The following is a 26,418-nucleotide window of genomic DNA, read 5'->3' as shown; positions in this document are numbered from 1 at the left end:
TATAATATATATAATACACATTGTATATATTATATATGTATATTTTACGTATAATATATATGTAACATATAACATGTATAATATGTGTGTACATGTACAATGCATATGTAATATGCACACTTTGATATACAGTTATACATATATATTATACATATGTAATAAGATATCTATGTATATTATGTATATGCATATATATCATACATATATATGTATAAGTTATATACGCATATACATAATATACATATATGGTATCTTGTTTTATGTTATTTTATCATATTTTATCTTATTTTTATATAAGATACATTTTTTTATGTTCTTGCTTATGCTTTGAAAGTTACTTAAAGTATATGGACAACAGGCAGGTGGGGCCGTTTCCTGAGAGAGCGTAGGGACCAGGCTTGGGTAGGGAGAGCTTTAGTTTAGTCTCAGGCATAATGAGTCTAAAGTGTGCTTGGTACATCACAGGGGAGACAGTGAGAAGTTGATAGAGATAGATTCTGGAATTCAGAGAAGAAATCTCACCTGGAGATCCATGGTAAGAAGACATGCATATGCAGATGGGAAATTGTGGGTGCGCACAGGATCAGAATTTCTTGGGACAAAAATAGTAATTATACTCTTTTCCCATAGATGTGAAGACAGTCCAGTAATTTACAGGCCAGCGCCATTCACAGAATAGGAACTTCTTGGATGTCTGTCTAATCAGTTACAGGAGAGCAGTCAGCAGCTATCCTGTGGGTTACCTGCCCTCTTGTCATCTCTGTTCTTCCCAGCTCACCTACCAAGTTGGTGGTGTTCCTCCCCACCGCTTCTCTGAGTCTTTCTTAAGGCCGCCCACATAGTCTCTTACTGTGGCAATATTATTTCTGCAGCTTAGAGGTGAGCTGGTGATACTTCCCTCTTTTTGGATATTTCCCAGCCCAACAAGCAGCAGCGTTCTCTGGGAATAATTGGTATTACAGAAAACACAGGGCTGGATGCCAGCTTCCCATTCTCTAAACATTTAATAATGATTCAACCTTTTCAGTTTCATCAAAGCCAAGCTTGGAAACTTCCTCACCCACCCACTGGTAACAAAGAGCAGGGTACCTGCTTTAGCATCCCTGCTTCTAGGGGTTTCCAAGGAATGGTTGGGGCCTCTGGCTGGGTCACAGCAGTCAGGTGACCCCTGGGTGCCTTGGTGCTCACGCAGGCCTCAGGTTTGGCAAGTTGGGTGAACCCTTCCCCTTGCAGGGGGCCAGCTAGACCATGTTGGCTTAAGCATCTAGAGGTTGGCACACACTTCTTTGTTGTTGTTGTTTAAGCTGTCAAGACAGGACATGGCTGTTTGTGACTGGGAAAAAGAAGCACAAGAGAGGACAGATTGGGTGGCGGAAGCAAGGTGGGGAAATCTATCTAGTGTCAAGGCCACTAGAGAGGGTTAGTGAGAGAGAGAGAGAGACAGGGAGGTAGGCAGAGGAATCTGGGGAGGTGAGACAGAGTAAGAAATGAAAGAGTACAGAAGACAGACAAATAACAACAGAAAGAGAAAGAGGAGAGGGAGTGAGAGACAAAGGTAGAGTCAGAGGGAAGGAGGCAGAGAAATAAAGTCTGATATCAGAGATAGCCACATACATGCAAAGATACACACGAACACTAAGGCAGAAGTTGGGAGAGCACAGCCAGCTCATCAGACTTAAGGTCACCGAGTGAGGTTCAAAGGCCTTGGAAGAGACACTCAGCTGTCATGGTTTGTTTCATGAGTGACTAAACCTTGTTGAATCTGGAGTCCCACATCATATGTTGTTGTCATCATTTGAAGTAACAGTAGTGATAGCCGTTGTCAATATTGTCATTGAATTAGAATTTGCTTCTATCCAGAGCTTTGCAGACTCTCTGAAGCCACTATCCAAGGTAGACTTGATCGCTGCTGCTGAGAATTTAATAGCTCAGAAAATGATGCTCTGAGAAGTGAAGTCACTTTTAGAAAGTCTTGCATCTTGTCAGGAACAGAGCCTCTGAGATCATTAACAATCTAACTTTGGGTATTAACATTCCCCTTGTCTTTCTTTCCCATGACATGAATGTATTTATTTAGAGGTAAAACAGACATAGAGGAAAATAAAATGACAGAGGTTTCATGTCACCCCATCCTTTTAAACACAAATATTCAGTTTGCAAACATTTTCAACAACATCCTACATATGGAAAATGAATGCTGGAGAACAAGGAGGGCAGAGAAAGAAGTGAGATAGGGGAGAGAGGAAAAATGTCTCAGATGACATTAGCTTTGGGGGTGTTTACACAATGATCCTATCGGAGTGTGGCCAGGTCTAACACACTGTCTGTATGTCATATGACAGAAGATGAGATCAGAGGTACACACCTGACCTGCAGCAGGACAATCAGGTTTCCTTTCATGGAGTACTTGAAATTTGGAATGAGAGATCTAGAGCCTGGAATTTGGAACTGGGGAGAATTTGGAATCTTGGGAGATATGCTAAATGGACATCTTTCCCAAAGGATTAAAGAACCTATGGGCCCATGGCAAAGATGGAAACAATGGAAAATAATGAAGTTCCAAGATTAATTGTGACTCAAATCAGAATATCCTTGGATCACTCCTCAGTCACATAAATCAATGTGTGCCTTATTTTTGGCTTATGTTGGTTTAAGTTTGGTTTTTGTCCTTTGCAACTAAAAAAATCCAGACACGTGCACCTTTAATTACTTACTTCTTTGATAGTTTAAATTAGTTCAATTTGTTTTTTTCTACTCATATTCATGCAAGCTTTACAGAGTTTTCCTTCACAGACAGTGAGAAGCAAAACTGACCCTAAAAATGTTCTTAATAGCCTCTGGGGATAATTTCTTGACTCAAAGCAGTTTCTAAGTGACGTTCTGGGTATCACCAAAATATGAGCATACTTGATGGCAAGGTCTATTTCTTTGACTTTTTTTCTTTCCCTGAGTCATACCTAAAGCCCACTCAGCCTTACCAAGAAATTCAAATGCAAAGTGGGTTTCTATGCAAAAGAAATTAGGTATTCTCTGAAGGGAAGCATCTTCTACTTGATGGTTTATAGCAGTTAGCTATTGCTGCATGACAAACAACCCCACACCCAGTGGTTTCAAGTGATAAGCATTTATTTAGCTTTGCACATGCAGATGGGTAGTCGTTTCCACTGGGGCGAACTGGGCTTGGTAGAGCTCTTCCTTTTCTCTGTGGGTAGATAGGTGTGGGTTGCTTAGGCAGATTTGCCGATCTTAATTGGACTCTTTTACTTGTTCTGGACTCCACTTCATGTGTCTCCTCATCCTTCAGTGAGCAAATCCAGGCTTGTTCAGGCTCTTGCTGAAGACAAAGGAACAAGAGAGAGGAAATGGAAATGTTTCTTTAGGCTACTGCTTGTACTGAGTTTGCTTCTTTCCTATATGTTGAGGCATGTTATGCGGCCAAGCCCAGAGTTTATACGGGTAGACACCATCGAAGGGCATAGATACGTGAGTGTCTTCTGTTGTCTTTGGTGAACAATATATAAAGTCTCAGAAGGTAGCAGACTCCACTCACTGTGTTGGCAAATACTAATTGCTGACATGGGATACTGAGAATCTAGAATATTCCAAGGGGGTGAGAGGTTTTGGGTACTGGGGATGGGGAGTGAACCTTTCAGCCCATATTTATAAAGGAATTTGGAACTGCCTGCGTTACTATTTTTTTGAAAGTATTTCACGTAGAGAACTATTCTTTCAGCCTTTTACTACTGACTCTAATCCTTTTCAGGGCCAGGATCCTTTTCTTGTCTTTTCAGGGCAGAAGATCCTCAAAGAACTTACAGTCAGGAAAGTTCAAGATCAAAAAGTAAGGACGGAGGCAGGAATAAGCACAATATGCTGTGTGAGTCCAGAGGCGGGGCACTTAGCCCAAGCAGGGAAACCATTTAGAGAAATCTATTTTAAATTGATTGTTTTATTTGCTGGATTTTATATTGACATGTTTTGCTTTGTTCTCAGTGTGTTCTGGGACTGCAGCCTATTCATTTATTATTAAGAGAACGGTAATTATTTCCAGGAGCTCCTGAGAATACACTTTGCTTCCCCTTTGCCTGTTCTCTGCCGAATCTAGTATAACCTTCATATCTCTGAGGACATCTGTGGCAGGAGATGACAGCAACCCAGTGCTGATGGTATATAGCAAAGACCCTGCTCTGGAAGGAGGGCTTGCAGACCACTGCTTCTCAAACTTTAATGAAAATAGGGGTCCGCTGGGATCTTGCCAAAGTACAGAATCTGATTCAGAAGCTCTGGGATGAGGTCTGAGATTTTTTTTTTTTTTAACTAATAAACTCCCAGGTGATGCTGATGCTGCTGGTCTGTGAAATACATTTCGAGTAGCAAAATCATAGAAGATCAGATTCAGAAGCTCTGGGATAAGGTCTGAGATTTTTTTTTTTTTAACTAATAAACCCCCAGGTGATGCTGATGCTGCTGGTCTGTGAAATACATTTCGAGTAGCAAAATCATAGAAGATCAGCTGCACCTTCTCCATTGTTGAATATTGTAGCAGGGCTGACCAGAAGCTCACCTACATCTCATTTGTCTGTCTTGCTGGACAGTAGACTCGTTGGAGATAGCACTTGTTTCTTGCCTACAACCATATTCCCAGTGTCAGGCACATAAAAAAAAATCTCAGCAAATATTTGCCAGATGGATTCTTCCTACTTCCTCCATTCCCTTGGAGATTCGCCTAATCTTGATGTTCCTTCAGCTTGATGCTCCAAGTGCGTCTTGGACTTGTGTCTATCCCATGGGCTGCAGTATAGACCCCCTCATCTAATTCAAGACAGCCCAGATGTTCAGAGATGGACCATGTGTCTTGCAACCCTCTCCTAGAATTGTATAAACCTCATCCTAATGCTTGTGTACCTGTCTGATGTGAGGTCCTCCTTCCATTGACAACTGGACTATTCCCTATCTCATGCCCATGGTCCAGACAAGCTGGATATTGATCCTAGGGTTCCTTACATCCTCTTTGACTCAATGATTAACACTGCTGAACTGTTTTTATTATGGCTTTTCTGGCTTGGCTAATTTTTTTTTAACACTTCTTAACCACTTTCAGCTTCCTGCTTAGATACTTCCTGCTTGGGAATCCCAGCAAAGCTGCATAATTGCAGCTGAGCTAGGCCCATGATGACATGAAGGACCAACACTGCATTATAAGATCATCACCAGTCTCTTAGCTGGAGTTCCCTCCCAGAAACTTCTCATTCTCTCCTTAGAATGCATTTTTTTTTTTTTTTTTTTTNTTTTTTTTTTTTTTTTGTTAAGCCAAAGGCAATTAGCCATTATGCAGTTTAGTCTCAGCTTCCTCAACTGCAAAATAGGAATGGTTGTACCTTCCTTGTGGTGTTTCAATTAAGATTAAATTATAATAGACTAGAAATAGACTACCTGGCTCAGCATCTGACACATGGAAAAATGCTTCATAAAGGATTGTTGTGTTTATTCTTACTTTTAAGGGTGAATCCTAAAGTTCAGGGAAGGACTCTTGTTAATCCAGGCCCATATCTCTAACAACGCTCAGAAGGTTAGATCCATTAGGGAACAAAGTATAAATAGCTAAAACATAAGGCTTACTCCCCTCAGGGTGGCCCCAGTGATGAGAATAAGTGGACAATGAATCTTACCAAAAGGGCAGCTATCACGTGTTTCCACTCCTAAGACTTCCCTGGACTTCTTTCTCTTCTAGAATGCCTTTCCATTCTCCATCCTGCAGGTATAGCTTGTACATGTGTATACCCATCCGGCATTTGTCTAGAACTGGTTTCACTCTGGTGTTTCTATTTTGTAAGTAGTCTGGTTCATCTTGAATTTTATTCCTATTTTCTGAGTTTTCCCAACATCATAGAATATGGTAATTTCATTTATTTAGTTAGTCAACAAGTATTTAGTGACCAACTCCTATATGCCAGATACTAGCCTAGAAGAGGACACATTTAAGGATGCAGATGAACAAGCCAGAGAGGAGTCATCTGTCCTTACAGAGCTTAAATGTAGTTTGCAAAAATGATACTAGATTTTTCGCTTTGTGAGAAATCAAAATAGTGACGAGAACGAGTTCCAGTCTAATAGAGATCCCAGAGGGAATGCATATGCAGTAGATATTTATTAACCGACTGACTGACCCAGTGAGTACATAGCTGTGAGAGATACAAGGAAAAGATCCGGGAGGAGAGATAGGGTGGATTGATCTGGGGCCATTACATGATTCTGACTGGGAACCAGGTACTCATTAGATGGTGTAATGACCATGAATTCACCGTGTGCTAGGTACCATAACTGGAAAGACAAAAACTGTAGTTAACCAGACAGTTTCTTGCCTTCATCAGGCTTAATATCCAGATAAACGTTCTTTGTCAGCTTACTCTGTACCCAAATGAGCTCGGAGCCTCTTACCCATCTCATTTCAGATACTGCCAGGGTCCATACTGATCACAAGTTTCACTGAACGTATTTTAGAGTATGAGTACATTTTAGATGCCTTTCTGAAATGACTGAGTATACCAGTGAAGAACTGACTATTCAAACTTTTAAAATCCTAAATCATAAAACCCATTTTTCCAACTTAGCAGATAAATGAACAACCAGCATAATTTCAAGTTAACTTCAACTGACATAATGTTGCCTTTTCCATCATGGCCTGTCTTTAATTACATGAAGTCAGCGTTTCTCATCCTCAGCACTATTGACATTTGGGGATGGATAATTCTTTGTTGTGGGAGGCCGGTCTGTGCATTGTAGGATGTTCAGCAGCATCCTCACTTCTACCTACTAGATGTCAGTGGTATTTTCCCCACCCACTGTGACTACCAAAAGTGTCTCCAGATATTATCAGACATCCCCTGGGAAACAGCTCGTCCCATAGCAGAGAAACGTGTGTATCTGTGCTTTTCAATAATTAGAAAGTTTTTCTGAATTATACCTGATATGGTATTGCGTACTGGCTCTTCCACATGCACACTGTGTCATGTTGGACAGGTCTGTCTTGAGAGTTAGCTCCTTGTCTTAAAAAAGTGGGTGATGAAGTCTGTGAGCCGAAGATGTGTGAGCTGTAAAAGATGACATGTGTAAAGTACCTGAACAGTAGAGAGCTCGTCTTTCTCTTTAGACAGCAGAAGTGAACACTGCCCAAAATGCAGTGTGCTTGGAAAATGTGTGTGCTGCAGGTTTAGTGGCTATATTGCTGATAAAGAACTAACCTCGAGGTAGCTCAAGAAGTCCCTGATGGAACATCAGTGATATGGAGCAACACTTAAAAGCACAAGCTTTGGAGGAACACAGACTGGATTTGACTCCTGGATCCGCCATCTTCCTGCAAAGATGTTGGGCAAGTTGTGTAACCTCTCTGCCTCAGTTCCTTAGGCAACAAGTGATGATAATAACAGTACTCATTTCATAGAGTTATGGTGCTAAGAGGATTAAATGAGATCATGAATGTGAAGCACTTAGCACCATGCCTGCCGTCCATAGTCAAGTTTACTTAATCGCTATGAGTTGTTGCTGTTACTATCTCTGCTGTTTCACTCATGGGTATGTCCCTTGGGGGGACTTCAAAGCAGATTGTGGCCTCTTTTCAGGCGTTTCTTCTCCTGTCAGAGTAGCTCAGTCAACAACTTCCCTAATGAGCTCAGGACTTCATCTGCAGGACCCTTTGTTTTCCTAGTAACTCTCTGTCAACATTGTTTCTTTCCTGCATCAACATTATACCAATTGCATATTTACCAGCCTGCATGGTGCCCAAGACTATCAATTACTACAATGGAGTAAATGATATTCACTGTTAAAACAGGGTAAATACCTATTTCCTTTATACAATGGAAGAAGCTGTTCTAGGCTGTTAAGTAAATAACTATAAATAACACACTATAGAATGCCTTACATATGCTTTATCATACTGAACTGCAACACTCTGAAGTAGCTGTTATGGCTGGGTAAATTTATATGTGTCTTTATACCCTACCCAAAATACATATTTACACGTACTTAAAGTCCTATACTAAATAGTCTCTATAGCAACCAGAAAAACACAAAAGCCTTATTAAGCATGCTTTGTAGTATTTTTAGGAGTTTAATCATTAAGAGCAAGCTCATAGGCCATGCAGACACCAGGGAACATGAAGAAAGAAAGTCTTTATAGGAACAAAAGAATGAGGCTGGCTTTGAACCTGGTGGGAGAGAATTTTATTTTTTTAAACTAATAATCACCAAGGACCTTCTCTTTAGAAGGCAGTGCTGTTTGGGGCACATCAGACACAATTTTGGAATTACAATCTGGTTTCTCAACTGAGAAGGGAGATTCTTCAATTAATACATTCCAGCCAAAGATCACTTTCAAATTTTCCTCTTTAGTCACAGTAAGAAAAGATTTCCTTGTCATTCAGAAATGAAGTAATACTTGATGTCTGCGTTGAAACTGAATCATACCACTCTTTGAAGGGAAATTCTAGAGGTTTCGTTGGGGTGGAGCCATATCTCATCCTTTGATTACTGTATTTTTCCATATAGTCTGTGGTATGCTGCAGTAATAATTAACCTAGAAATGCCAGTGAGTCAACACTGCCAAAATTGCTTTCTTGTTCATATAATATGTCAGTGCCAGCTGGCGAAGTTTCTGCTCCATGCAGTTCCTCAGGGACCCTAGAGAACCCCATCCTCTTGTGATATCAACACTTCAACACTTGCTTTCCAGGGTTCTGAAGCAGGGAAGAGAGAATTGAATGAGTGACTTGGTGGCCTGGAAGCAGAACAACTCATTTCCCTTCACATCCCACTGGCCAAAACTCATGTCATATGCTCCAATCCATCTTCAAAAAGGACAGGAAGGATAGGGGAGCCATGTAGACTATTCAGGGAACACTGAACATCTTTGGGACAAATATTACTTACACCTCAGAACTGTGCCAGATGCTTTAAATTACTCCATTTTATATTTGAAGCAACTTTGCAACATGAAATGTCTCCATTCACTGATGGAGAAATAAGCTTGAGAGTTTTTATTTTTTTTATTTTTTATTTTTATTTTTTATTAAGTTTTAAGTGACATGTTTAATGTCACCCAAAAAGAGTAGGGTGAATTTGACATTGAGGCTGTATAAGGTGAACATAAGTTACTCTGTGACTTAGCAGTTTCACTCATATGTACTTTTTCAGAAACTTATGCACATGTTCACCTAAAGGCATGTTCATATTCATAGAATGCTCATAGAAGACCTCTTTGTAATCGCCCTAAAGTGGAAACACTTCAATATCTACCAACAATGGAATAGATAAATTGATTGTGGCATATTAACCCAATGGAATACTATACAATACTGAGAATGAATTGTAGCTATATAAACACGGATGCATTTCACAAATATTGAGTAAGAGTCCAGCCACAAAATAGTTCATGTCATATGATTCTACACTTTAAGTTTCAAAGGAAGCAAAATTAATGTAGGGTGATGGGGGTCAGGATAATTGTTACCTTGAGGCTTAGTAGAGACTAAGGTTACACGTGCAGAGCTCCTGTGTTTATTGTAATGTTCATTTATATGGTTGTGGTTGGTGCAAAAGTAATTGTATTTTTGCCATTGAAAGTAATAGCAGTTACAAAAACCACGATTACTTTTGCACCAACCTAATAGTTCTATGGGTGTGTTCAGTTTGTGAAGACTCGTCGAGCTGCACACTTACAATTTGGGATATTCCTTTATATATGTTAGACTTCAGTAAAAAGTTTACTTGAAATAATGAACTTGCAAAAGCATGAATTATACACTCAGATCAAATTGATTGCAGGGCCATTTTTCACCACATGGCTTTCACCTCTTCCCCAGCCAGACTGAAGTGAAATTCCTCCTCAGCCTTAACCAATCCAGGTTTTTTCCCACTTCATTAACACAATCCATCTGTTAAGATGTTTTTGTAGAAACACAGTTCAGGTAGAAATTTTCAGCAAATTTGAGAGAAATGTCAAAGTCAACTACCATTCACACTAATACTGATTTTGGTGAGATAGTTCTGTTTCCAGAAATCAGATGTAAACTGGAGGGCTGAAGAAGATTCAGGGAAATACATGGAGTCCCCTTTCTCCTGAGGTTAGAGGAGTGAACATGGTCAAGATAGAGGAGAAAGAATAAACCCACGTTAAAACAAATCCCAAATCAAGACTCATAATACAGACTAGGGAGGGGAATGTTTCCATCCGTTTCATTTGGAACCATAATAAAACTCAAAAGTCATTGTTCCCCTTCCAGCAACAATGAATTACAGCTGAAAGATTAATCCCACTGGTTTTTATTTTTTCTGCCTTTTCCCTATCTACTGACACACCCACCACCAAAACCAGCAATTTAGTATGGAGCTTTGACTGCCAGCATACAATACTGTCTTAAGGAAGGCATTAGTGATAATCCCTTAAGCTGTTGTATAAGCACCTCCTAGTTGGCAGCAGAAGGCTAAACACAAAATTGCAAGATGAGCTTGAATTTACTTTTGCAGCTTTCATCTGTCATCATCTTTTGGCACTTTGGTGTTCTGGGCTTTAAGCACCCACACGGCAGGAGAAGGGCTTCTACTCCTAATGGAAAGAGCTTCTCTCCCACCTGCCCCTATCTGGAAGCCATGCTTGTGAGATCATGGTTTTTAAAGACCTTCATCTTTGTCTTTAAAGATCTGTTGGATTCTTAATCAATTGCACTCTTTTTAGATCATGCATGCTTGTAAGACAGTGCAGTTCAATTCAACAAATAATTAATGAGTAGCCACTGTGTGCCAAGCACTAGGTATTTGGATAAACTCTGCCTGGCAGAAGAAACTATAGATACTACTATCAATTATTTTGCATCATAATGACTGTTAATCTAAAAGTTTACTTGGAAGGCCATAAAAGTTTATGGTTCTATATGAGCTGGGTTTTGATGGATGGATAAGAGATTTCCTGAAAATGCAGGTGGAACGTAAAAATATAGGTGCACAGAAAACTGGAAAAAGAACAGAACGTGATGAGCAATGGGGATAAGAAGTCAATAGCAGCCATGTCCTGATAGTCCTTGTATATCATGCTGTTATCATCATCATCATTATTGTTAAACTTTCTTCTCTTGTTGGCAAAGAATGGCTATTCAATAACCTTTCAAAGAAGAGTAAAATGATCAGGTTTTATTTTAGAAAGAGCATCTTGGCTCCTAAAGAGCCTAATAATGATATGTGTATTTTAGAAAGGGGATGTCAGAAATATAAGGAGAGCTGGAAGGAGACTGTTGCAGGAGTGCAGGTATAAGACATCGGAGGCAGGGCCAGGTGCAGTGTGGCTCACGCCTGCAATCCCAGCACTTTGGGAGGGTGAGGTGGGTGGATCACTTGAGGCCAGGAGTTCCAGACCAGCCTGGCCAACATGGTGAAACCCTGTCTCTACTAAAAATAAAAAATTAGCTGGGCATGGTGGCATGTTCTTGTGGTCCCAGCTACTCGGGAGGCTGAGACATGAGAACTGCTTGAACCCAAGAGGTGGAGGTTGCATTGAGCTAATATCATGCTGCTGCACTTCAGCCTGGGTGACAGAGTGAGATTGTCTAAAAAAATAAATAAATAAATAAATAATAAAAAGGAAAGGAGAAAAAAAAAAGAAACTGGAAGCTGTTTCAGAATTCCTTCCTGGGGCACCTTATGTGTTCAGAAAGCATTCACTGATAAATTCTATTGAGATGTGGCTCAGACTATGAGAAGATCTATATGAGCTGGGTGAGGAGAGAAATGTTTTATTTGTACTAGAACAAGATGAGGAAGAGGGAGTAAAGAAGAAGGGGGAAGGGAGTGGAGGATACCTATGTAAAACATGATTTTTTTTTTCTTTGAGCAGTAACCTCAGATCTTCAATCCAAGCCTACATGTATCCTGTGGTTCAGGGAGTATACGTCAGTATTTTTTTGTGGTGTGGCAGACCACAGCCAAAGCAGGCTGTACGGACAGCAGGACATAGTGAGCCATGGGAATGTGCAGAGAACTTTCTGAGGACTTTGGAGCCCAAGGTTGCTAGGGTTGGCTTCATATCATGGGGCTGAACAAGGGTGAGTTGACAGTGAAAAGGACAAAGGCTTATCTTCTCAGCAGAGTGATAATCACCCCAGGGGTGGCAAAATTTGGTTCTTAAGGGGTGATAACAAGTTTAGCTTTTAAGTATGTAAAGCACAGCTCTACACACAGTGCATAACCAGATATACAGTGTTCATCTGTGATGTTAAAATTTCACTGGAAGAGATTAGAAAAAATGTGTTAAAAGGCATTTTAGGAAGATGATAATGTTAAGGTTGAGAATCACTGGAAAAAGGGAATGTCAGTGGAGATAAATAAAAAGTGGATTGGAGAGAGAGAAAGAGGAAGATGATTCAGATGTCAGGGATATTTCAAAGGTTCTGGTTTAGAGTTTTGGGGACATTCATTGAGGTTTAGACTGAAGAGCAGATTTGAGGTGAGTGGGTTGTAGATTATTCTGGGTTGTAGATTATTCAAATTAATTTGTGATCAACATAAGGTGGTTACCTTCATTAAAAATAATAAATTAATAATGATAAATAATGGTGTCTAATCTAATCTATATTTAAACTGAAAGTCTCCCACATGCTTGATTGTGCTATGTCATGTACCTAGAGAGCGAAGTGTGTGTTACTTTATTCTGTGAATATCTTTTGTGTCATGGACACAATCTGCCACTTACATTATTTCATTAACCTCAAAACTGCAGAACAAGATGACGTAATGATGCCCTTGGTTTCTCAAGCCCACTCTCAAGTGTGGAATTTATATGATCCTTAAGGCAGAGGTTACATGCTTTCTGGGCACCTCTCATTCTCTCTGCAGCCCTCAGATGTGTGAGCCCAGAAACAGCATAACTTACCTCTGTGGGTTTCTTGTACGTTTAACCGACATCCCAACTGCTTCAGCTACCTATACAGTTTCTGCAGTGAAATCCAAGACCACATTGCCTTCCAGGGACTACAATCTTCATCATTTGTCAGTCGCACTGTTGATCTGGTGGGAGTTTATTGTGGTTCAGGATGTGGTACAAAAGGTAGGGAAGGGAGCACTCAAAGGGACCTGGGAACCATTCTTTAACACGAAGAGAGAGGAAAGGTCACGGTTGTGTAGAAGATGAGTAGATGCATAGAAGGAGAAGGGAATTCATCCTCTACTGCTTTGGGGAAATTGGCCAGGACCTGATGTTTTAGTCAGGAGTTTGTTTGAGGAGCACCAGTGCAGTCAGTGGAAATCCAGATTACTGATCCCAGAAGAGAGGGACTTGGCTGCCCAACCTTAAGGGAATTAAAGATGTGTTGAAGCCAGGAAGAAACCTCAATGGGAGGACTCCCCAAGTGTATAAACACACTTAGAAGGTCCTGCAAACAGATAGGATTTTGGCAGGGTAGGAAGAATACTGTTTCACAGCATCATTAGCCAGTAAATATGAAATTGTGGCTTCTTGTTAATTAAATGCATGACTCTAGCTCACTGGTACTGAGATGCCAGAGTTCCTGATGCATATTTTAGATAGTCCTGAGAATGCTGAGAAACGGTGGCAAGATGAGACAGTCAGTTGAAACAGCAATACCTTGTGGAACTTATGGAAATTTGAACTTGTACAGATATAATGGGGAACCACCTGACTTTCCTGGTGGTTTTTAGTTGTCCGCAGCGTCTGACAGAGGCAGGGAAGAAGGGGAGGGGAATAAAATACCAAAGGCTGATGAAAACATCTCCAGAACAAAAGACTTTCCTCCAGACACTAAATCCTTTTTTCAGCGTTTCCTTCCCACACCGACCCCATGCTCTGCTCTGCTGGGCCTTTCTCATCACTTCTAAAGAGAAGCAGAATTCATTTTCTACCACAGAGACTTACAGAGGTTAGCTGGAGTCACACACACCAAATGGCCAGCATGGGGTCGGTGCACAGTCAGCCAGCCAGTCAAAGATCCCGGTTTCCTTTATTTTCTCTCATTTATGTACATTAACTGTAATCTTCATCCTCTTCTTCCTCCTCCTTCTCTTCATTCTTTTCACCTTTTCAGGGACAATCAAGGTGTTTCAAACTATTGAGCATTGTTGTGAAGGGGGCCTTTTCTCTGTGTACCTTGTTCACTCATTTATTTATTCAGCATGTTTTTACTGCACACCTATTTTGTTCTAGGCACTATGCATGGCTCTGGGCATGCCCTGGTGAACAGAGAGGTTGTGCTTTCTGCCCTTGCAAAGCTTCTGATCCGGAGGGAGAAGTAGACAAGTAAATTTAAAAAAATGCCAATGAACGCTGCAAGTGAGATTAAATAGTCTGCCACATGAGGGAATAAGGAAATAGCCACCAAGCTTTGAAGAATATCACGTCCTGGAGATATTGGCCTGTAGGATAAAGCATGAACAGTTCCGTGAAGGCATGTTGAATACTCCTAATGTGCCAGGCACTGTGCTAGGCTTTGGAAATATGAATATATTATGGCCTGAATGCTCATGTAGAGGATAGCTTTTCCGTTTTATTTTGTTTTCTTTTTTTTTACTCTGTCACCTAAGCTGTAATGGAGTGGTGCAATCCCAGCTCACTGCAGCCTCCACCTCCTGGGCTCAAGCAATCCTCCCAACTCAGCCTCCTGAGTAGCTGGGACCACAGGCATGCACCACTATGCCTGGCTAATTTTTTTTGTATTTTTTGTAGAGACAAGATTTCACCATGTTACCGAGGCTGGTCTTGTACTCCTGAGCACGGGCGAGCTGCCTGCCTCAGCCTACCAAAGTGCCGGGATTACCATGCCCAGCAGAGAGTAGTTTTGACAAGCAGTAAATATAATGGGTTATTTTAGTAGATTGATTAATTTCAGTTGGGTTTTTTTTGAACCAGCTTGGTAGAGATGACATCTGAGTTAATTCTGGACAAATAAGTAGCAGTTAGGGAAAAAAGGATGGAGAGAGAAAATAAAGGGTGTTCTAACAGAAAAGCATAAGCAAGGCATAGAGGCTTGAAAAAGTGAATCTATTCTTTGAGAAGATTCAAAAAAGAAAAAAAGAAAGAGTGAATCTATGATGGATGCTTTGTATTTAGTCTCACTGGCACACATAGCTTGAAGCTGGGGCAACAGAATCTGGGAAACCCTCAATGCGTCAATTACAGCAAGCCATGGTCATTTTGGTTAATCACTGATTAGTGGTGGCGACTGGATCATACTGTGCTTGATAAGGATCACCCTAATACCAGTGTGGAGAGAGCATGGAATTTGAAATCCAAATAAGCATGACCACTATGCTAGTGGTACCTACAAGCCTTGTGCTTTCCTCCCTCCCTCCCTCTGTCTTCTGGGCTGTTAGAAGCACGAAATCTAAACCCAGAGAAAGACCGCTTGGAAGCGAACAAACTGTTATCTTGCATTTCCCCTCTAGACACACAGCCTTGGTGTGGATTTATACAGCTGCATTTAGAGCTGATGATAGAATCATTGTTTTTTTTTTAAGTCCTCCCATGACACAAACCAAGAAAAAAATCATAATAAAATTTTACAAGTTAGCTGCCACCAAGAATAAACAAGAGAGCACTATAAGAAATGAATCAGAGGCTCTAACTGAATCTTCTCTCAGGACAATAACTCTAATGCAAAGTCAGGGTCTGAGGAGGTCGCCACAGAAAACTCTCTTGGGGCATTTCTGAGGAGAAAGGAAATAGTCTCTACCTGTCATCTTCACTTCATGTCCTAATATGTCTGTCGATGTGCAGAGAAAACATCATCTGCGGCCTCTGCTCTGAATCAAGGTTTGGATAACCAGGGCCATTAAGGTGTCCCCAAGGATCACAGAATTAACCCTCTGTGAACACAGGGAAGCTGCTGCTACTAAACCACCCGAGGAAAGCTGCCTGATTCTAATCGTGGCTGAGCCAAAGTGTCACTTGCCATTAGGTTCAATTGGCAATATATTTTTTTTCTTTTTAAATTACAAGATTACCTTTAAATTGTGTACGGGAGCTCATGACTGCTGTCCATCGCAGGTAATCGGGAGTGATTTCATTTTACCCAGGGACAGTCTGCCTCTTCTGGAGTCTTTGTTCATTAAGCCTCTGTCTCTCTCAGGTTCCGTTTAAGTATCTATGAGAAATACATTGTGTAGCAGACGTTGCATGTTTGCTTTTAGAGTCACCTCCTTTGTTGGTGGATGATTCTTTGGAGCTGGATTCTCCTGGAGCCTCTCACATGTAGAAGACGAATGTGCGTTCAGCGCACCCTCCGTGCGGTCTCTTGGATACAGATGACAGAATTGGGCTGACCCCATGACCTCTCCAAAAAATCACTTGAATAAAAAATCTAAATTTCCAATCATCTTTTGTTGCTTTCAATTGAAGCAACTTTAGTATAACTCTTATAGACCAAGTCACAACCTTACTTATCCATTATTTATTCATTCATGCATTTATTAATTCATTTTGCATACTTATTATGTCTCTTCTGTGCCAGATATTAAGCCTGGCATTAGTTACAATGGTGTATTGGGAGCTTATAATGTAGTGGTGAAGAGACAAAATTAAACAGGTGATTCTATCACACTGTGATAAGGCTATGATGTGGAGAGAGCAGGAGGTCCAGTCCAGGGACCTTGGCTACGGTCTTGAGGCCACAGGCAAGTCTTCTCAGAGACTTTTACATCTGAGCAGAGACCTGACGGTTGAGGGGAGTTTCACCAGTTGAAGAGCTTGTGCAAGCATCTAGAGGTGAGAGGGAAGTTTAGGGAGACGGAGAATGGAAAGTGGGTATGCATGCATGAAGAAAGCAGAGTGGTGATCAGTTTATCCAGCAAGCATGGACATAGAGAAAGATGGCCCATATCTCAAAAGCTTTGTGAGCCCTATAAATGAATGAAGACTTTATCCTGAGGGCCGAAGAGAAGAGAGGAGAGATATGATCAGATACACATTTTGGAAAGGTCTCTGTGGACATTTTACTCATACTGGGTGACTGGTCTTCTGGGGATCTGATGCATTTGCAAGCCTGACGGGACCTCAGATAAAATAAACCTTTTCCCAGGAACAACCTCTAACCAGCTGCATCTTTTAATTTTAAATGTTTCCTCCAAGAACACTGTCCATGCTCTGTTTATTCCAATTCTGCAAGTACTGAAATGGGGTCACAGTAAGAACACATCTAAAGAGGGTCATAGCCAAGAGTTGAAGGCATGACAACAGCATTATTACCCATGGCCCTAGACCCTAGCCAGAGGTCATTGGTGGGCAGAGGAAGCTGTAGACTTTGTTGCCGCAAAAAGTAATCTAAACGGCTGCAGTTTTGTCAAGTCCTTTTGCTTTACTGGGAGAAAAAGTTTAAACACATGAGCTATGGGTTGTAACATTTCTGACATCAGCCAGAGTCATGTTAGAGAGATGACTGGGCTGGGACTCTCTTAAGATGTGGGTTTGAAGTCCATTTCTGTCACTTAATAACTTAGACAACTTACAAGACTTTGTAGTCTCATCGTTTTCCCCATCTAAATATTAGCATAACTCCTATTTCAAAGATGTTGTGGAAATTAAATGGCATATGCGTAGCATATTGTACATGTTTATTGAATGAATAGAAATGAGATATTGGAGAAACCTTGGACTCTATTTCTACACTTCAGTCTTCTCATCTGTACATTGAACATGTTGGGTTAGTCTTTCAAATTCTCTTCAGCTCAAATTTTCTGGTTTCCTGATGGTCTATTTGGGACATCAAATATATGAAAATTTGGTTTGGTACCTGATAAAATTTTAAGGACAAGATATAAAAAAATATTTCTGATAGAAAAAAATATTTCTGATAAAAAAAAAATCCTAGTTACTCTCTGGCACCACTAAAATTGCTCTTATTCCCAAAGCCAGGTAATTAGAAGCATGCTTATTTGCTGCTGTTGTTGACTTTATTTGACTGCCTAGTGAGGACTTGGTCTCATAGGATGAGACTGACAGCAAATTTCCTGTAAGACCACTTTGCCCTGTAGAAAAAAAATAATTGATTTATCCTTTTATGTCATCTCATGAAGTACTATTGATGTTCATGCTAAAAACTCTATGTTTCTTCCTGAGTAAGGACTCAAAAGACGATTCTGAGCACAGAAAATCTGATATTGACTGAGGGAGTGAGTGTTTCAGATGTTTGCTGACATCTGAAAGGTGATTTGGTTTAGAATTTAAGCACCTCTGAGAGTTATGCCCTCTGTATAGTGCCTTTGATGTGTACACATTTCTTCCTTGCCGTGTTTAAAGAATTCCTTCTCTCTTAGTAGGTAGACATTGCCATTACTCAGAATTTAATGCTTCTGCTGATTGACCTTTATTTACTGTGAAGATGTAGCTAAACATAGACGTGTTCTAAAGATAGGAGAATACAAAGTTTGGGGATTAGATATTTCATCTGTTTAGGAATGACTAAAATATACCCCAATCACAATTTAAATATCTCTTTGCCGTAGCTATCATCTTCTATATTGCTGGGGCTGGGTGTCTGTTGTTCGATACATTATCTGTACTTTTCTTTTTTGGTACTTCAGGGAAGGCAGATTGTAATGTTGCTCACATAGGACCATCTGGAGGCCCATCCTGAAACATAACCCTCAAGCTTCAGGAAGCAGAGCTGCAAAATAGCTACTCGGGAGAGCAAAAATCTCAGCTTCAACCTCATTTTCTCTGGGAGTCTAAGACGAGCCCTTTGAAAATTGCTTCCCTAGTATGCAGTCCTATGACATACACTTTATTATCATCACTTCTTTGTGTCCATCTCTTAGCACAGGCTTTGCTTTCCCAGGGGACAGGAACCCTAGCTTGTTCCCCTCTGTTTTCCATTGTCTAATACACAGTAGGTGCACAAAATGATTATCTGCTTAAGGATAACTATCGATTCATTTTGCATTTTAATCATCCGTCTCACTAGAATGCAAGTTCCATGAAATAGAGACTTTATGTTTTTAGAATACTTTGTTAGAAGGGTGCTGGTTATCAGTTGGTGCACAGTAGTTAGTGAATGAATGAATAAACGAGTACACATTAACAAAAACTGCCAATTTAAAAAGGCAGAAGGTGATCGGACTGATTACTTAATACTTAGGCACTTAGACGCCACTACCCAGAGTAAATAAATTACGCTAAAACTGTCTGTATAATCAGGCAATGCAGCAGTGTGACCTGGCTGGCGCCTGTATTCTCAGCTACTCAGGAGGCTGAGGAGAGAGAATACCTTGAGCCCAGGAGTTCAAGACCAGCCTGAGCAACACAGCCATACCCTGATTGTAAGAAAACAAAACAAACAAAAAAAACACGCTAGATATTTTTGTGCCTGCCTGATTCCCAGCTACTCAGAAGGCTGAGGCAGGAGGATTTCTTGAGCCCAGGAGTTTAAGCCCAGCCTCGGCAAGACAGTGAGACCCATGTCTCAATAAATAAATAAATTAGTCCATCGACCTCTTTATTCTGAATCATCAATATTAGTCTATTTAGCTCTTTTTTTTTTTTATTTAATTTGAGACAGAGTCTCGCTCTGTCATACAGGCTGGAGTGCAATGGCTGCATTAGGCTGACTGCAACCTCTGCCTCTAGGGGTCAAGCGATTCTCCAGCCTCAGCTGCCCGATTAGCTGGGATTACAGGCACTCGTCATCATGCCTGGCTAATTTTTGTATTTTTAATAGAGATAGGGTTTCACCATGTTGGCCAGGCTGGTCTTGAACTCCCAACTTCAGGTGATCTGCCCACCTCAGCCTCCCAAAGTGCTGGGATTACAGGCGTAAGCCACCATGTCCAGCCTAGTCTATCTACCTCTTTATTCTGATTCACCAATCCACTTTGTATAGGGATATTTTAAGAATTCTGGCAGTAAAATAATTTCTGTATCTGTTTTTCTTTTCAAAAAAAGTAGCAGTATTGAAGTACAATTGACATAAAATAAACTGCATAGATTTGAAATGTACCATTTGATATGTTTTGATATGTGTATACCATGGGGAAACCATCACACAATCAAGATAATGAACATGTCCATTACTCTAAATGTTGCCTGTGTCCTTTGCAGTCACTCCTTCCCACTAGACCACCACTGATCTGCTTTCTGTCGCTATTTATTAGTTTGCATTTCCTAGAATTTTTATATAAGCGGGATTATACAGTATGTACTCACATTTGTTTGGCTGCTTTCACTCACCCTCATTATTTTGAGATTAATCCATGTTGTAGTGTGTATCAAGAGTTTATTCTTGCTTTGTTGAGAAATACCTCATCGTATGAATATAGCTATTTGTTTAACCATTTACCTGTTGATGGATATTTGGGTAGTTTCCAGTTTGGGGCTATTACAAATAAGACTTCTACAGACATTCACGTGAAAGACTTTGTATGGACAAATGTTTTCATTTCTCTTGGGCAAATATCTAGGAAAGGAATTGTTGGACCATATGGTAATTCGATGTTTAACTCTTTAAGAGACAACTAAGCTGCTTTCCAAATTAGTTGTACCATTGTACATTTCCACCAGGAGTGTGTGTGACTCCTAGCTTTTTCACATCTTTTCCAGCACTTGATGTGATCAGTCATCTTAGTTTCTGTCAAGCAAACAGATATGTAGAGGTATCTTCTTGTAGTTTTAATCATCATTTCCTTAATGATTAATGATGTTGGGTGCCTTCTGTGTGCTTATTTCCCACCCACGTATCTTTTTATTTATTGGGTTTTGTTATTATTGACTTTCAAGAGTTCTTTAAATATTTTGGATACAAGTTTTTTTTTTTTTCCTGTCATATGATTTGTTTATATTTTCTCTCAGATTATGGCTTGTCTTTTCATTCTCCTAAAAGTGTCTTTAGATGAGAAGACATTTAAAATTTTTATGAAGTCCTTTTTATCAGTTTGTTTATTTCTGGATACTCTTGGAGGAATGTGTAAGAAACCTTTGCATAACCCAATGTCAAAAAGGTTTCCTCCTAGAAGATTTTTAGTTTTAGCTTTTAATTCAGGGCTATATGTCTCTCCCCTTCTCTGAGTCTGAGACTTCACTGGAAGTCACAGCCAATGTCATAAGACAGATAAAATAAATGAAATATAAAAAATTTCATAAATCCAGGGTTATATTGTTCAAGGTATAAAGTCAACATTTTCAGATATGGATATCCCATTGTTCTAGCACCATTTATTATAAACCCTGTCCTTCGCCAAGTTAATTGCCTTTGCACTTAAAAATCAGTTGTAAAAAATCAGTTGCTTGTATCTTGATTATTGGAGTTTTATTGTAAGTCTTAAAATCTGGGAGTGTTAGCTTTCCAGCCTTATTCTTTTAAAAAGTTCTAATGGCTAATTTAGCTCCTTTGTATTAGAATAAGATTGTTCAATCTCTATTAAAGAAACCACACTGGAATTTTGATTTGAGAGAATTGACATCTTAACCATATTGAGGCTTCTGACCCATGAACACAATATAGTGTATCTTTCCATTTATTTAGGTCTTTAATTTGTCCAGTGATGTTTCACACATGTCAGGGTACATGTCTTTTAATATTTGTCAGATTTATTCCTACACATTTTATATTTTTTAATTATATTTTTAAAATTTCAATTTTCAGAGTTATTTTTTTCCCAGTTCTATTAAGGTCTAATTGACAAATAAAATCACATATATTTATAGTAATGTTTGGATATATGTATGCATTGTGAACTGATTAAATCAGTTAATTCACATGTCTGTCATCTCACTTCCTTATTTTTGGTGGTGAGACAATTGAAAATTGACTTTCTGAGCAGTTTTACGTACACGGTATGTTATTATTAACTATAGTAGCCATGTTGTACAATAGGTCTTTAGCACTTGTTCCTGCTGTTGAACTGATAATGTGTACACTTTAACCAACATCTCCTCATCCTCCCACCTTTAGCCTCCAATCCCAGGCAACCATCATTCTACTATACTCTGCTTCTATGAATTTGACTTCTTAAGATTCCATATGTAGGTGAGATCATGCAGCGTTTGTCTTTTGTGCCTGGCTTATTTCACTATGCATTATATCCTCCAGGTTCATCCACGTTGTTGCAAACTACAGGAGTTTCTTTTTCTTTTTTTTTTTTAGGTTGGATTATATTCCATTGTACATATATACCATATTTTCTTCATTCATCAGTTGACAGACATTTATGTTAATTCTCTATCACGACTGTTGTGAATAATGCTGCTGTAAACATGGGAATATGGACATCTCTTTGAGAAACTTTTTTTATTTCTTTCTGATATATACCCAGAGTGGAATGTGGGATTGCTAGTTCATGGGGTAATTCTATTTTAATTTGAATTAGTAACATGTAATGTATGAAGAACCTCCATACTGTTTTTCATAATGGCTGCACTAATGAACATTTTCACCAATAGCATACAGGGATTTCATTTTCTCCACATCCTCACCAACACTTATTTTTTTGTTTTTTTGATAATAGCTGTTCTAACTCTTAGTAATTTTATTTTAATTTGAATTAGTAACATGTAATGTGTGAAAACTCTCCATACTGTTTTTCATAATGGCTGCACTAATGAACATTTTCACCAATAGCATACAGGGTTTTCATTTTCTCCACATCCTCACCAACACTTATTTTTTTGTCTTTTTGATAATAGCTATTGTTTTTGATAATAGTTATTCTATTCTTTTTGAAAACAGCTTTTTGTCTTTTTGATAATAGCGATTTCCCTGATGATAAGCCATAATAAGCATATTTTAATATACCTGTTGAACATTTGTATCTCATTTTTTGTCCATTTAAATGTCTATTCAGGTCCTTTGTATCTTTTAAAGATTGAGTTGAGCACTTACTATTGAGTTGTTTGACTTCCTTATGAATTTTGAATATTAGCCCCTTATCAGATATATGGTTTACAAATATTTTCTCCCATTCTGTTGGTTTTCTGTTCACTTAGTTGATTGTTGCCTTTGCTTTGCAGAAGCTGTGTAGTTGATATAATCCTATTTGTCTATTTTACTTACATTGCCTGTGCTTTGGAGGCAAAAAAAAAAAAAATTGCCCAGTGGCTCTCACCTGTAATCCCAGCACTTTGGGAGGCTGAGGTGGATGGATCACAAGGTCAAGAGATTGAGACCATCCTGGCCAACATGGTGAAACCCTGTCTCCTAAACATACAAAAAAATTAGCTGGGCATGGTGGCATGCACCTGTAGTCCCAGCTACTCAGGAGGCTGAGGCAGGAGAATTGCTTGAACCCTGGAGGCGGAGGTTGCAGTGAGCCAAGGTCACACCACTGCACTCCAGCCTGGCGCCTGGTGATGGAGTGAGACTCTGTCTCAACAACAACAACAACAACAACAACAAAATTGCCCAAACCAATATCAAGAAGCCTTTCACCTATGTTTTCTTCTAAAAGTTTTACATCTTAAGTCTTATGTGTTTTTAATTCATTTTGAATTGGATTTTATATATGGCGCGAAATAAGTGTCAAATTTCATTCTTCTGCATATTGATATATTTTCCCAGCGCTATTTATTAAAGAGACTGTCCTTTCCCCATAATATGTTCTTGGAAACTTTGTCAAAGATCAATTAACTATAAATATGTGGATTTATTTTTGGGCTTTCTATTTTGTTCCATTGGTCTCCATGTCTGTTTTTATACCAGTATCATACTGTTTAGTATAGCTTTTCAGTATATTTTGAAATCAGGGATTGCATTGAAGCTGTGGATTGCTTTAGGGCACTTCAGCAATACTAATTCTTCAAATCCATGAACATAGGATATTCTTCCACTTATTTGTGTCTTGTTCAGTTTCTTTCATCAGTGTTTTTTAGTTTTTAGCATATAATCTTTCACCTCCTTGATTAAATTTATCTAAATATTCTATTTTTGATTCTATCGTAAATGGTATTTTCTTGATTTGTTTTTCAGATAATTCATTGTTAGTATATAGAAATGATCATTTTTGTAGACTAAATTTATATTCTGCAACTTTACCAAATTTGTTTATTAGTTCCAACATTTTTTGGTGGGATCTTTATAACCATGTCATCTGCAAATAATAGCAATTTCACTTCTTCCTTTCCAATTTGGATGTGCGTTTATTTCTTTTTCTTGCCTAATTGCTCTGGCTAAGACTTCCAACAATATATTGAATAGACTTTGGGAGAGTAGGCATCTTTGTTCCTGATCTTAGAAGAAAACTCTCAGCTTTTTCTCCAATGAGTATGGTGTCAGCCGTGAGCTTATTGCATATGGCCTTTATTGTGTTGAAGGTATGTTCCTTCTATAATTAACCCGTTGATAATTTTTTGTATATCAATCAGTCATTTAACATTATGGCAAGAAATATATACAGTGTCCCATGGTAAACTGCAGTGTTTCACAATGATAGAAGATAATAAATGTGTAATTCAGTTGTGGCGGAGAGAACAAATCACATTTTTATCACATCTTAGTGCAGAGGACAAACTTGATCTGCAGTAGTACTTCAACACCACATGCTAAGTTGAGTGTTAAAAAAAACGCTTTACACCTATTTTTTTCTTTAAATACATGTATGCCACGTATAGCTGCTTCACAAAAAGGTTAAAGTAATTCAAAAGGGAAAAATGAGGCCATTATTTTTTCATAGATCTCATTGGCAGGTTAACATGGCTCGATATATTTACTGTATATATTTACTTTAAATATGTATTGTTTAAAATTGTGTAATAATTCCCATCTACCCATACATCGACTAGCAATAATATCTAAGATGATTAGTAATCAACACAGAAAGTTGAGATGAGAGAAAACACGAAGGTTTGTTTTTGTTGTTTTGCTTTCCTTTTTTGCTTCTCTTTAAAAATAGGCTTCTAAGGACTGTGAATTACTATCGTTAAAATAATGACGATGGAGATTCCATGTACCGAAAAGCATTTTCAAGAAGAAAAAAATAGCACAAGAACTGAATCAACAAAGGAAAAATGAGAAGCACAAAGAAAACCTAGGACATTTCCCTTTTTGTTTTAAACTGGAAAATCCTAGCTCCTTGAAGTGATATAATGATACTCTGACTCAAGAGAGAAGCTAAATAAGCACAAGTCACAAAGACCAAGTTCAAAACACTTATGAGAATGGAACATTTGTAAGCCTCTCTAACTCTAGAAAACTAGCTAGTGATGATGCACAAGTGACTCTCTCATTCTTCAAGACGGAGGTAAGTGTGTTTACAAAACCCCCTCTGTCATCAACTTGGCATCCTCCTGGCAATTGTCCCTGTCAGTAAGACATTACAGTCACAGGAGGAACTTTCTTTTTTCCTATATTTAAACAATTCTAATGCCTCCAACATATTTAGGATACCTAAGTCCAAACAAGAGCTTAAGCAGAGTTATAAACCTTTAAAATCTTGACAACATTTTTGTGGGCCCTGAAAATAATCAAAAGTGCTAGTTTAGCTGCCTTTAAAAGACCTTTATTTCCCTTTTACCTTCATTATGCAAATTTCCCTTTCATACTCTTCTCACACACTACTAGCCCAGCCTCCCCAAAAAAGGAAAAAGGAAAAAAGAAAAAAATTGAACAAAAGAAAAATTAAAAAGGCAGCAAACAAAAGGAACAAAGACACAGGATAAAGAAAAGAGTTCACAGATTTAAGAAAAAAAAATTCAATTCAGCAAATTCACCAAAAAAATGTGAATGTATCCTAAAGTGATTAAACTCAGAAATGATGTACATTTTTCCAGTTTACACGGTTTGACCAAAACCAGCATGGCTTTATGTGGTAGCAAACCAACTGATTCTTGCTTCTATTTTCATAAGTGATTTTGCCCACATATCAACCCACTTTAACTGTTAAACAGCAAAACTTTCAATGAAAAATCATTCATTTTAACCAGGATCACACCAGAAAACTGAAGGTATATTTTTTTACCTTTTTCTTAAAAAAATCAAAAACAAAAACGAATAAGCCAAAACAGATTAACAGCAAAGAGTTCTAAAAAATTTACATTTCTCTTACAAACTGTCATTCAGAGAACAATAGTTCTTAAGTCTGTTAAATCTTGGCATTAGCAGAGAAACTTGATGAAGAGTCGTACTTGGAATATTGTGAAAAAATTGTTTTTGTCTAATCTCTCCCTATTGTTTTGCCAACAGTAATCTAAATTTGCATGGAACATCCCCATAGTTGCAGTGTAAACAATGTATAGGAAGGAATATATGATAAGATGATGCATCACATATGCATTACATGTAGGACCTTCACAACTTCATGCACTCAGAAACATGCATGAAGAGAGGAGGAGAGGACAGCCCAGGGTCGCCATCCAGGTGCCTTGAGAACAGAGAACGCAGAAGTGGCACTGTTGATATTTAGTTGGTGCGTACTGTTGGTGGCCCCGAGCGATGAAAGTGA

General features: G+C 38.9%; 1 long non-coding RNA gene across 1 annotated transcript in view; it reads left to right on the top strand.

Annotated features, from left to right (window-relative positions):
* LOC108313475 overlaps nucleotides 1-26,418 on the top strand; it is a 705,356-nt gene that overhangs the window by 102,877 nt on the left and 576,061 nt on the right. The gene's annotated exons all lie outside the window — the stretch shown is intronic.

This window comes from Cebus imitator, unplaced genomic scaffold (assembly GCF_001604975.1).
Source record: "Cebus imitator isolate Cc_AM_T3 unplaced genomic scaffold, Cebus_imitator-1.0 Scaffold137, whole genome shotgun sequence".
In the NCBI taxonomy this organism is placed as follows: Eukaryota; Metazoa; Chordata; class Mammalia; order Primates; family Cebidae; genus Cebus; species Cebus imitator.
Note: the sequence above shows the minus strand (reverse complement) of the source record. Positions and strands in the feature narration are given on the sequence as shown.